Below are 13,923 nucleotides of genomic sequence, written 5' to 3' on the forward strand. Positions count from 1 at the left end.
TCTAGTCTGTAATGGTGAACACAGCTATTTGGGAAGTGGCATACAATACCAACGGAACCCACTGTCTCAGTGGAATTTCTCAGGTCCTGTTTTCCACACACAGAACTAGTAACACTGAGTACTTGTATTGATCTAAGCCTGATGCCGTGCATACCTTTTGTTCCACCCATGGGGTGGGGTCCCCACTACAAGTACCACAAGTACCACTATACTTGACAGGAGAAAGCTGTGGGCTCCAATACATGGGAGAAAATAAAAAATAAAAAATTTAATGATCATATTCAAGTCCACTGGCATTGTAGATGCTCAATAGATGTGAATTACTAGCCTGAGACCAACTTCAGAGTAATGCCACACCTATACAGATTTTCTAAAGCCTTTAATCCCTATCCTAAGGGTCAAAATGTTTTAGCAAAGAAGTTCCACTGCTCTGTTTCTTTCTTGCACTCTTGCCCGATCTGACCTTACAATTTTCACAATTATTTGACTCCTTAAATAACAGAAGTGATGTAGCTCAATACTCAATAAAAGGAAAGGCAGGTTTCAGTTAACCATTTGAAACAAGTCCTGTGTGAGCATCTGGAAATCAATCTGTAAGATACTTCACCAAATATTTCTGGGCAAGAAAAATCACACAGATCCTTCTGATTTAAAAAGACTAGTCATTAGAGTTCAAAACTCCCAGATAAAGCCCTACAAATATATTGATCCACTGAAATCTCCCATCATCAAAGACAGTCTTAGAAGGTACAGGTGAGAGTTAGGCTCTTCTGGAACACAACCCTGGTTTTGCAATAGGAAGACTTTTACTTAACAGGTAAAGCCAGATATCTTCTATAACCATGGGGAGCGGAATGCTGCAAAGCAGCAAAAGAGAACAGCTCTCCACAACTTTTTTAATGACCTATTTTTATACTCCAGAAAAATGTAACATCAACCGAAACTGCACTAGTTTCTAGCCTTTCATGACTGAATAAATGTCAGTTAAAGTAATCTCTCACCCCAGTAAGTGGTGCTTCAGGAACCTGCTGAGTAACAATATTAGAGAAATTGAGAATAAGCTGTTAAACTTTGTTCTTTTCTGTAGGAAACCTTGCAGTCCCTCACAAGATTAAACTGTTTATTTTTTGCATTATATTTTAAATCCAAAGTAGGTGGACTCCCTGAACAGATATTAAATGTAAAGGGCAGTAAGGTATGCTAAAAATTTTACAGTACTTAAAAATCTGAACCTTTCTTTAGATCAAAGTACTGAAACATCTTTAATGCCTCTCTGATTTCAAAAAGGAAGCAAACTTTTATTAAACTTGCATTCTCTCAAAAAAAAAAAAAAAAAAACACCACACCAATAAAAACCCACCACAATAAGAAGATACTTTATGTCCTAACTTTAAGATTGATAAAGGGAAAACAAAACCACATCACAGAATGGAAACAAACAACAGGAAATCCCAGGACTTTCGGCTGGAGTAAGTTTGGGTTTTGTTCTCCCTCTCCCCAAGGTAAGTCATATTTTCAGACATTTTCCTGGGGTTACAGTTTGAGGCTTGTGGAAAATAAGAGAAACAATATACAAATATGTATTATAAAGCTGCAAGAACAAGCACACCAAAAGAGTTCATACACATACAAAATGAATTATCCTATAACAGAATGATCCAATATTCCATCTTTCTGGTTTGCAAACATCAGGTATCTTGAAAATAACACATAGCAACAAAATGCACCAAGTATATGCTTACTGTGGCAAGATTTTCTAGTCCTCCTGCTACTATCTGATGAATTTTTACAACACACATGTAGCAGTGATATGAATAAAGAGGACAGACAAATGTCTATCAGTATTGTGCACCATGTCACTGCTTTTCAGCTGTCTACAGAGCTCCGAATAGTAAAGTAGCAAAAAGAGCTCCACAGGCACCAGTGGACTTCTTCAATCTAAGCCATGCCTATGCCAACTAAAACCCATGCCGGTCTACGAAATGCCACACATCTTGAAATTTAACAGAGTAATGCAAAGCCATAGCCTATTTCCCCTCCCCATAGGATGCTTCTTCACTGGACACATAAGACATCTTCATGCAGTTATTGTATTCAAGATTAACCTAAGTATAACATGACATGCAGCTAAGTTTGTTCACTACAACTTCATTAAACCTCACTGGCTGTCCTAAGGAAACATATTATTAACACCTTCACCTGACTGGCCTCTTTACCAAGTTGCCTGATCTAAAACAAAACAGATAATCATACATTCTTTGACTAAAGACTTAGGAGAAAGATTTAGCTTTAAAATATTCAGCTAGCTTGTATTTCAGCTCTCAGGTTACAATTATCCATGTACACTTGTCCTGGGTTTGGCTGTAACAGTTATTTTTCTCCTTCTTAGTCAACCTGGTGTGCCTCAGCTCGCCAGGGCACACCAGGTTTACTAAAGAGGGGTGAACCAATCCAGGTCAGAGACGGAGCAGGTCAAAGCTCCCGTGCCAATCAGTAGCAGGATTGTGCCTGTGAATAGCCACTGCAGCATAGCCTGGGCAATGCAGAGACATGGGTTCCATTTTTCATATGAGACAAAAAGCAGTAGTATATTGAAAAATGTGGGATCTGAGCATGACGTGAATGGTATGGAATAAGGGGTGGATACTGTCCTGGGTTCAGCTATAACAGTCATTTTTCTCCTTCTTAGTAGCTGGTGCAGTGCTGTGTTTTCGACTTTAGTCCAAGGACAATGCTGATAATACACCAGTGTTTTTAGTTGTTGCTAAGTAATGCTTACCCCGATCAAGGACTTTCTCAGTCTCATGCTCTGACAGTGAGGACGGGCATGGGAAGCCAGGAGGAAGCAGAGACAGGACACCTGACCCAAACTAGCCAAAGGGGTATTCCATACCAGAGCACGTCATGCCCAGTATATAAACTGGGGAGAGATACCCGGAAGGGCAGATCGCTGGGTATCAGTTGGTGGGTGGCAAGCAATTGTATTGTGCATCTCTTGTGTTTATTGTTGTTTGTTTTTTGATTTTTTTTCCCCTTTCCCCTTTTAGTTTTATATTCTCTCCCCTTGTTATTTCCCTTATCATTATTATTATTGGTGGTAGTAGTAGTGGTTTTGTATTATACCTTAGTTCTTGGACTGTTCTTATCTCAGCCTGTGGGATTTACATTCTTTCGATTCTGCTCCCCATCCCTCCAGGAGCTGGGGGAAGAACGGGGGGGGGGGGGTGAGCGAGTGGCTGCGTGGTTCTGAGTTACCGGCTGGGCTTAAACCACGACAACACTAAACTACAAGTGACAGCTGTTCAATTTTTATGCAGCTTGCTTTAAAAAAAAAAAACCAAGGCTACACAACCATGCCATACAAGTTGGTGCATACATGCTTCCAAGCTCCTAGTGATTGCTAAGTCAACTTTAGTTAAATCAGAAGAACAGAAATCTACCAGGTGTCCTTATCTTACAGAGCGAAAAGAAACATGAGCTCAATCCTTCTTGGAGCTTGGCAAATCCACATCAGATATTACCACTACAGTAGCCACAAGCTACAAAATCCAACCCTTTGATACCACATGATCTACTAATTCTTTCCTTTTTCCCCACTTCCATAAATTTTCTCATCTGACAAAAGAAAACCTGAACAAAAGTTCTGCTGAAGCAATGCTCAACAGGCCCTCCTGTTCCCTACCTCCTCTTCTCCCCTCCCTGAAGGCACTCAAATGCATCAAAACCAAAGACCTGTGGAAATGCTACAGGGACCCATATTTCTTCAGAAGATATTTTGACTGAGTGGCCAAAATATCAGTTTCTTACACCTCCTGTTTTGTTATTCTTGTTTTAAATTCATGCTTAGTGTAGTATCTTGCCTTCTAACTGCTATTTTTTCCTTCCTATCTGTGAATCTGAGCCTCTTAAATGTGCACCTACTGACAGGAATCCCATGGCAAATTATTACATTATATAGATTCAGAAATGGCTGAATAAATATTTTTTAAAAGGCAAATGCTGTGGAATGTACTTGTCCATTTATGACAATATTTAAACTGCTGTTCCTCTACTGAAGTATTTATTTGTCTACACATACCATTCTCTAGCATTATGATTGAAAAAACCCCACTTAGCAATGTATAAATTAAAATGTATTAATTTTGAAGTTTTGAGAAAACTGTGTATTCCCAGAAATGCAGGGTTTATCACTCTTCCCTCTTCCAAAAAGTTTAACATAGGAAATTTAAATTTTAGGGTAATATCCTGAAAAGATTCCACTTACTCTATTTCCATTCTGATTACTCAACCCTGTTTCAATTCTCTATGTATTAAAAAAAAAAAAAAAAAAAAAAGGGAGGCAAAAAAAAAAAAGAAGACTGATGTAATAGTTTATATTTCCAACCATCAATTCCAGAATCTACTGCTTACTTTCCATACTTTTTTCCTTTTGATATTCTAAAGCTCCTGTCCTTAAAGGCAGACAAATTCACAAGTTTGGTTGTCTCAAGTCTGTAAAATAATTCACACAGGTTTAAATGCAGAAACAAATCTTGCAGTATGATGGTCAAGGTAAAACTTCTGAAACAATCTTTTTTACTGACACAAAGGAAATTAGTCTCCAATGGGAAAGATTCTTTCAGGAACTGCCTGTCTGGAAAAGAATAAGATTTATAATGACACAACAGCTTTACTTTAAAGCCTTATGAGTCACAAAAGTCAGTCAAGCATTAGCACTTTTCCAAAACTGCAAAAGCATGATCAAAAAGCAAAACAAGGGGCCAAATAAAATCCAAGCTTGTATTTGCTTGTAAATACTGATTACAAGATTCCAATGTTCTGAGTGCTAAGAATTATAATTCAAATCTGCAACAAACAAACAAACAAAAAAAAGGGGGGGGGGGGGGAACACCCAAAGCAAAATACACTCCATCCACAAAGTAAGGCAAATGAAAAATTTTACACACAGAATATAGAATCATAGACTGGTTTGGGTTGGAAAGGACCTTAAGATCATCTAGTTCCAACCCCCCTGCCATGGGCAGGGACACCTCACACTAAACCATGTCACCCAAGACTCCATCCAACCTGGCCTTGAACACTGCCAGGGATGGAACATTGACAACTTCCTTGGGCAACCTGTTCCAGTGCCTCACCACCCTCACAGTTAAGAACTTCTTCCTTATATCTAACCTGAACTTCCCCTGTTTATATAGAACTTTTAACTGCTGTTTTCTTAACATATGTATTTATTTTTTTTTTTTTTATAACAGCTCAAACTCACACTAATCCACTGGAACTCTGTTGCTAACTTCAGCTGAGTACACAAGTATTATCAAATGAAACTATCAAGCAGATGAAGACTGGGAGTTCAACAACTTAAGGCATACCAGTGATGAAAGCAACATACATATTCTGTATATACAACAGAATACCAACGCTGACCCAAAGCATCCAAGTACTATTACCATCCAGATAGCAAAGTAATAACAAATATCTATGCCAATGATCTGATACCAAAATAAATACAAAGTGCAATGCACTGTGAAACAAATACTGTGAAAACTAAAGACATAACTGTGCTTGACTATTACAGATATATGCAGCTGAAAGCATGCCATATCTATCAGTTGCACGTATAAAGTTACCTCACATTAAAAATCAGAAAGGGGGAAACAAGGTGGAAAGATGTGCACAAACTCAATCTAAGTAAATTAAAATTTTAAAAGCTGCATTTTTCCTACATTACTACAAAGTCTTTCACACTCAGGAAAACATAATGATTGTCCAAAATAAGTGTTCAGCTGTTTCACCTGCCACTGTGAACTCAGGTTTGAGCTCACTGGGAAATACCAAGATACAGGACAATCCTTTCAACACAATAGACACAGACAGAAGATTCTAAATAAAGGTTTTATTTTAGAAGCTGCATAAAGCTTTAAATTGTAAATGACAGCTAAAATTTGAGTTTATGTTTAAGAAAAAAGGAAAATTTGAGTAACCTACACACGCCACACAAACTAGAGGGCATGAAGTTAAATGTGTTGAGATAGCTTTGTCCTGGGTTCAGCTATAACAGTCATTTTTCTCCTTATTAGTAGCTGGTGCAGTGCTATGTTTTTGACTTTGAGCCTGAGAACAATGCTGATAAAACACCAATGTTTTTAGTTCTTGCTAAGTACTGTTTACTCCAATCAAGGACTTTTCAGTCTCATGCTCTGCCAGTGAGGAGGGGCATGGGAAGCCAGGAGGAAGCAGAGACAGGACACCTGACCTAAACTAGCCAAAGGGGTATTCCATACCATGGCACATCGTGCCCAGTATATAAACTGGGGGGAGCTACCTGGAAGGCCCAGACCGCTGCTCGGGTCGGGCTGGGTATCAGTCAGCAGGTGGTGAGCAACTGTATTCTCTCCCCTTATTATTCCCCTTATCATTATTATCATTGGTGGTAGCAGTAGTAGTTTTGTATTATACCTTAGTTACTGGACTGTTCTTATCTCAACCTGTGGGAGTTACATTCTTCCGATTCTCCTCCCCATCCCTCTGGGAGCGGGGGGAGGAAGAAGGAGGGGAGTGAGCAAGTGGCTGCATGGTTCTGAGTTACCAGCTGGGCTTAAACCACGACAAGCTTTTATCCAACCTCTTCACCACACACCCAACAATTTAAATAACATATGCACTATTCAGTCGTACAGTCTTCAGTAAATTTCCATATTACTTTAAAAGCATTCAGGTTTTAGCTACTGCTTTCAAGTAGTCTTAAATCAAGTGACTTCGCTTATCTTTAGACAGAAATTATGATTTATACAAGATGACAAAGTCCTTAAAAATGCTGATTTTAAAACAACAACGAATTGGCTGCAAAAGTGTGCAGAACAAAAAAAAACAAAACCCAAAAACCCCACAAAAATACAAAACACTTCATTAAACTGAAAAAGAGCTTTCCTCCTTCCATTTTCCCAATCTGCTGCCTGCCTACCCGTGTTCTAAATGGCCACCACTTTCGTGTGCCATTGAGAGAGTGATTTTCTCATGTTTATTATCAACTAGAGAGGAAGACCAGGAGACAAAAACCCACTCAAACCACCACCAAAAAGAACACCACACAAGGAGCTTTTTATTCACCTTAATCCAAACACCCGAGATCAGCTTCAGCGTGCCTATCCCAAGCCCACTAAAACCAGCATGGCACATACCTCTTACTGAGCAAGAAAAAGCAACAGGACCTTAGTGGTAGCTGGTTCTTGTCAAAACTTAATTTTAGTTCAAGTGTTCCTTCTACAACTCTCATGGAAGTGGCATTGTATGAAAACATTTGTATAATTAAAATCAAAAACCCTTTCATCCTCATGAAGTTTACTACTGTCACTACTTCCTTACTCCCTCCCCCTGGAAACCTCTGGGTTTTGCCCTAGATTCAAACAACGTTACAGTTGTGAAGGGTTGCAAACTGCAGAACTATCCATGGTGGGTTTTTTTTGTACTCTTCTGCTGCTTAAAGCAGTCAACCTACTGAAGTGATGAAAATGAAGGGCAAGTAGGCAAGAACTATGCAGAACTAGCAGGAACCTGCCCACCTTTTGTCTCAGCACCTTGCTTTTGTAATTGCCTACAGAAAGGAGAGCAGAGCTAGGTCAGAGAAACAACCACAGATTAAACAAAACAGAGACAGATTCTCTTCCACAACATGTTTTAACAGCATAATTTAACAAATTCTACTCAAATTTTGTAGTACATTGAGTGCCATTGTAACATAAAACTCACTTAAGTGAACCAGCTTATTCAGAGTATGAAGGCTCCTGGAACATGCTATAATCGATCATTGTCATTCTATGCCAGAACCTCCAATACAAAAAAAGTACTTTAGCATATATGCAAGCCTAATGAAAGCACTCCTGCTGAATCTAGCTTTCTCAAATATTCCTGAACAAAATCCTCCCCCACAACTGAGGAAAACTAGATGCCTGCAGTAAAAGAATTTATCAACAAAAAGGTGATGGTCTGAAAATAGAGATCACAAGTCGGAGGATAGCTGCTACTGGGGACCAAGAGGATTCAATTTCAGGCAAAGGAGGGGGGGAAACCAAACAAAACCCATAAGACACCCCAAACTGCTTTTTCCCCAGAAGTCTCCTAAAAAAATTTTCAGAGACAGAACACAGCTTCACTGGGATAACCTTAAAAGAAACCCCAAAACAAAACAGCAGGGAGCATGATCTTTTGGTAGGGATCAAACAGAAAAAGTTTGCAAGACAGGTCTCTAGAAACATAAGCACAGCAGTAATTTTTAATCTCAACTAAGTCTGGCCACTAGCAGCAAAGGCAGGACTAGATCCAGTATAAAGCTCAAGACGAGAAATTATTATAATCTTTATTGGAGTTAAAGTCAACAGAAACTGCTATCAACATACAGCAGAACAACAGCTGGGTTAGAGACCGCAGTGTGCTGCCAAGGACATCCTCAGGCACAGCCAGGAGCAGGGCACCTTCATACCTTTGTCCCCACCATGCAAGGCTAGGTCATCGTTTCTGAACATCTCCTGGAATCAGCCAAAGCCTGATTACACATTTGCAATTGAACTGTATTAAGCCAGAAAGCACACTGAGCTGGCACCGTAAGACATGCCTTGTGTGTAGTTTCTGGAGTTGATGAGATTTCATAATGCCACGTGATTGCGGGTCAAAGAATCCTCCAGAGGATGATATAAATAGGAGCTACACCACAGACACATCAAAATAAATTTGCCTGATCTTTTAAAAAATTGTTCTTCCTGAACTCAAAGACAGTAAGACACATGTCTGATTTAGTCACTCATATGTTCATTACTTTACCTGCCTTCCCCGTGACAACTTGTGCTCTGTAACAGCTGGTCACTGCTTTTAAGACTCGCAAGAACCAAAGTTCCTGCTACAACAAAATTTACACATCACACATCAAGCTAAGCCATACCTGGGCCTCATGAGCAGCTGCTACAAAGATTTAGCAAAGAAAAACAACACAAATGTACTGGATCTTTTAGCACTATTTCTTATCCTTCTAAGGTATAAAAACAGGTATCAATCAAGTATAAAAACAGGTACTGCAAGCCATAGTGTGCTACAAGTCACGAAAAGCACAATAGCTATGTTTTTCTAGCAACTTTGCTTAAAATACTATTGAAGAACTCTCCTTCTATGTGCGTTGCACTCAGTAAAAAAGAATGTACAGTCAAATAATTGGTTTTAGGATTACTCTTAAGATTAGGATACTCTTAAAAACTTATCAGAACTCTTTCTGAAGCAATGTTTCAGATTGTATGAAAACCAAAATGCTGAGAACCAAACTATTTGCAATGTCTTCTTTAACACTAAGGCCAATTCTTCTTTCCAACATATAAACTAAAACTAAGTTGTGAAGTCATGAATATCTCTTTAAAGAGGCCTTCCTATCAATCTATGAAACTAGTTCTGGTTTGCAATTCAATATGCTATTGAATAGCATTACGTGCGCAGATGCGATATGCTACTAACATTGAAATTGCTTTCAAACACAGACTAACTCCTCAACAGGCAGTATGTAAAAGATGGGAAGAATTTCATAAGATATAAATTAAAATGCTAGCCTTCACAGTAAGACGTCAAGGGAGCACAAGCCAAACAACACACACAAAAGAAAACTTGCCACATTTATGAAAGAGGCTGTGGTTCCATATACAATGATTTTGCCTCTGTTATAGAAAATGATGCTTCCCACTCCTTCCTCTCTCCCCACTGCTGTTTCCATGGCACACACAATTTTGTGCAACTAAGAGGAGAACTAAATCAGGAACTTGTATTCCTGAAAAACACCCTCAACAAAAAAAAAAGTATAAAGTTTCTCTACACCTGAATGAGTTTCCTAGTTCAGTTCATTGCACAAATGGCTGCATTAGCACAATACAGAGCGAATAAGGGCTTTTTTCCATAAACATTTCACCCCCTTAAACTAATTACAGTTTGTAAAATCTGTAGTTCAATTTATGCCTAGTCTATAGTATGGGTTGCTGTCTTTAGAAGACAGTTAGGATGGGGTTTTTCTTCCGTTTTCTCTGTAATTAGGTACCACTCCTTCCCAACACTAAGCTTGCACAACTGTATCAGTACTCTAACATTACTGAATTGCTTTACAGTTCTTCAGTGTTAACGAGACATGTGCTTGCAAATAATTGTTTAGATTATTCAATCACACTTATTCTGAAATATCATTAAAAAACAATATCTATTTTACTTGTTTTTGTCAACTAGTCTTGCCTTGGTATCCATAGGATTACTCCTGTAAGTTGACCTAGCCAGAAGCTTCCTTCCTATGCTTGCCATCTGTTAACTACTTTTTACAAAAATGCTTCTCTTTTGGCACATTTTAAAGACAATTGTTGCAGTCATTTAATGAATGTGCAATTATCTCAGGAAAAATTATATTCTTAAATTATAACAACCATTACAACAGCAAGTACTTAGTTTTAATGAGGAAGCATACACAAAGAATAGGACAGCTTAATTTGACAAATGATGAAGATTGAGAGAGACTTAAGAAAGCATTAATGATAGCAAAAAAGATTCAAAGAAAGAAGAATGATGAAACAATTTAACTCTACCCAGAGTTGGTAATTACTAACAAATTCATAAAGCCTTTAAAACCAGTGTTGTGATTTAAGCCTAGCCGGTAACTCAGCACCACGCAGCCATTCACTCAATTCCCCCCCCCCATGCAGAATAGGGAGTAGAATCAAAAGAACATAAATCCCATGAGTTGAGATAAGAACAGTCCAATAACTAAAGTATAATATTAAACTAATAATAATAATAAGGGATAACCAGTAAAGCAGATAAACTGCTGCATTTTCCCTGTTCTTCGAAGTCCAGCAGTTTTTGTCTTTCCCTTACTATACAGCTGTATTTTGAAAGCAAAAACAAGGGAAATGAAAAATGGTAGATTATAAATTGTAATACTCATCACTAAATGTGTTACAAACTAATCTCACAAACATGAACTTCCCTTCCCTAATCTTTGTCATTTTAAAGAGATAAAATGCTTACATAAAACTTAGATTAAAGTATATACAAAAGGAAATGCTTCATACACATTCAACTATAAGTAAAGCTATCAAAATATTGCTATCTTCAATGATGAATACATTATTGGCAAAAAGCCATAGATTAGTCATAAAAACATATTATATACAGCTCTAGTTTAAAAGACTTAGTTCATTCCAGGAGCTGCACTACTCAAGCTCAGAGGTGTTGCCCTACTCCTCTCATTAACTGTGCATTTGACACAGCTTCACCACTTGCACTTCCCCCATCTGTGCAGGCCTTTCTCAAAATCATAGAATCATAGTAGAAAGCAAGCAAAAAAAGCTGCAAAATATGGCACAAAGAAGGTCAGTGGAGAGCCTACTTTCACTATTTGTACACATATGATAAACCTGTTAGGTGCTGGGAGATGACAACCGAATTCTGCTGCCTCACTGTAGTAGAGAATTTACTAAGCTCCTACAAGGAAGATAAAAACTGTTCCTTAAGCACAGAGAGCTAAATCCAGAGCATACAACTCCTGGAAATATTTAAAAGAAAAGTTCAAAGATTTACATTTGCTAATATGATGATGCCACCCATGAAATTACCCATAATTAAAGGAACAACATAAACAAAATTACCCATAATTAAAGGAACAATATAAACACCGTGAATATGCTTAATGGGAGCTATACCAGCACTATTAAGCATTTTAGGAAAAAGAACAAGGTTTTAGTTGCTCTTTTAGTTTGGGAGTTAGATTTTTTGGGGGAGTGGTTTGGGCATAAGACATTCTAGATTGTTTAATTCTGCACCATTACACTGAACAGAATGTATGAACTTTTAAATTAATTTCTATCAAAATAATAGCTGTACGAGTAAAAATGTGATGAGTATGTTTGCTTTCAAATAATGAAACAATTGTTTAATGTTCTTCCTTAATTTTAATAACCTCAGCATAACTGTAGTTGAAGATCTTTGGTTGTCTAATGTTGGGTCCATTCCAATAGCTACAGTTCATTAACTATTCCATAAAATAAAAAGGTTTCCTTCCTCAAAAAAAATATCTCAACCATGATCAAACTAAAACAGATGAAAATAACTAAATCCACTAATAATTGATTCCTCAGTGTGTACAAAAGCCAGTATGAAATATTGCCTTGTTAAACAATAAACATTTCACCTTAACTATTACAAGTGAAACTTATCAAAATCCCTTCCCACCTAACTCAGACAAAAGACGGATCTGAAACACTTCAGTAATTGCCATACATTTCTGTTACTATTCATATTACATACACCATTGACTTAAAGAGGCTTCTACATCATCTGCTTCTGCACTCCCCCATTAATACATTCCTCACAACAGTTTGACAGCTACTGCTTCGCAACCAGTTTCTGAAGGAAACATTAAACATCTGATTAGATAAACTCAAGGTGAGAATCCAATTTATACAATTTATTGCATGCCCCAGAAAAATAAAAACCAAACCCAGCAGGTTTTTTTAACTGTTTTATGTCCATTTCATTTCAAAGTTGGGGGGGGGGAGGGGAAGTAAAAAGAAGTTTAAATACTGTAAAGTTGCTTTGTTTTCACACCACAATGAAAACCATACACCAAGAACCTTAAACACTCTGCACAGGTCTCAGAACTTTCCCTCTATTCCTAGTTACAGAACAAAGCACTACAACTGATGTCAGCAAGATGGAAGCAAGTCTTAAATAGTTCTGATGAATACAACAGATAAGTCACAGCACTGGAGAATTTTATTAGACCTACTTTTCACCACCTGGCTTGTATCCCACATACTTCTCACAACCGATCCCAACCCCTGGATTTCTCACCACCCCCACTTTTCCCAGAATCTACTTCCTCTTCACCCTTCACCCCAAGTATGCTCATGGGAGACTAACAGCCTCAACACTACTGTTCACAGCTTGGAGTTCTGCTGCTCCACTTCCTGGCAGGGAACTCAGGCACTGCTCCCTCTGCACTACTGTACACACAGTAATAAACAACATCACATTTCACTAGTAGCTACTATACCATGTGTCTCTAGGTTACAGAGATAACTGATGAGTAGCTACTTGGGCTATGCTCTGTTCTTCCCCCTCCTCAACTTAAAAAATAAGAAATGTTTATCAAAACCAACAGATTTCATCTACTGCATCATTTGGTTAATCACACTGATCTCAAATACACAGCTGTATACATCTTCTATTAATGTCACACCACAGTTTTACAGGAAAAGTTTCGCTGGTAGGAATAAACGATTACACACTCCAATAACCATAAGCAGAAGTTGAAATGTTATGAGAAAGCACTCCTAAGAAACAGGCTGAAGGACTGTCTTTCAAACTCTTCAATGTTCACACCACTGTCATTTCTCCCAGATAATCTGAAAAGCACTGCCTGCAAAGTTGGTTTCTCTTGTATACCATTAAAAAAAGTACAATATAATTGTTATGCTATCTTGTCCTCCACATGGAGGGCTTAATACTTGCAGTAGATGTGCACATTACACTAAAACTGCAGAGGGGTTTTTTTGTTTAGCCAAAAGTAACCAAAAAAAAAAAAAATCAAAAAAAAAAAAAAAAAAAAAATCAAACTTAGGCATAGCCTTTTATATGTTTTCTATTATTACTAATCACATCAAAACCAACAACAAAAAGTCTGCATTTTTAGCCAATGAGCATAAGCACAAAGACACCAAGCAAAGGACTGAGTAACAAGACCAGTGCAATTCTTGCAGGAAATCAGCTACACAAGCTTTATCAAAGCTCTTAAAAATATGTTGCTATAAGTACTTTAAAAGACAATAACCCATTGTATTTACATCGAAATCATAAAACAACCAATTTTCTCTGCTGTACTTAGGAAATATAAGCAGCAGAAGGACCGGCACC

The 13,923-nt window shown here is 37.9% G+C and overlaps 1 protein-coding gene across 1 annotated transcript in view; it reads right to left on the bottom strand.

Moving 5' to 3' along the window:
- LOC115619036 (chromodomain-helicase-DNA-binding protein 9-like) overlaps positions 1-13,923 on the bottom strand; it is a 117,130-nt gene that overhangs the window by 82,823 nt on the left and 20,384 nt on the right. The window lies entirely within an intron of this gene.

This window comes from Strigops habroptila, chromosome W (assembly GCF_004027225.2).
Source record: "Strigops habroptila isolate Jane chromosome W, bStrHab1.2.pri, whole genome shotgun sequence".
Taxonomy (NCBI): Eukaryota; Metazoa; Chordata; class Aves; order Psittaciformes; family Psittacidae; genus Strigops; species Strigops habroptila.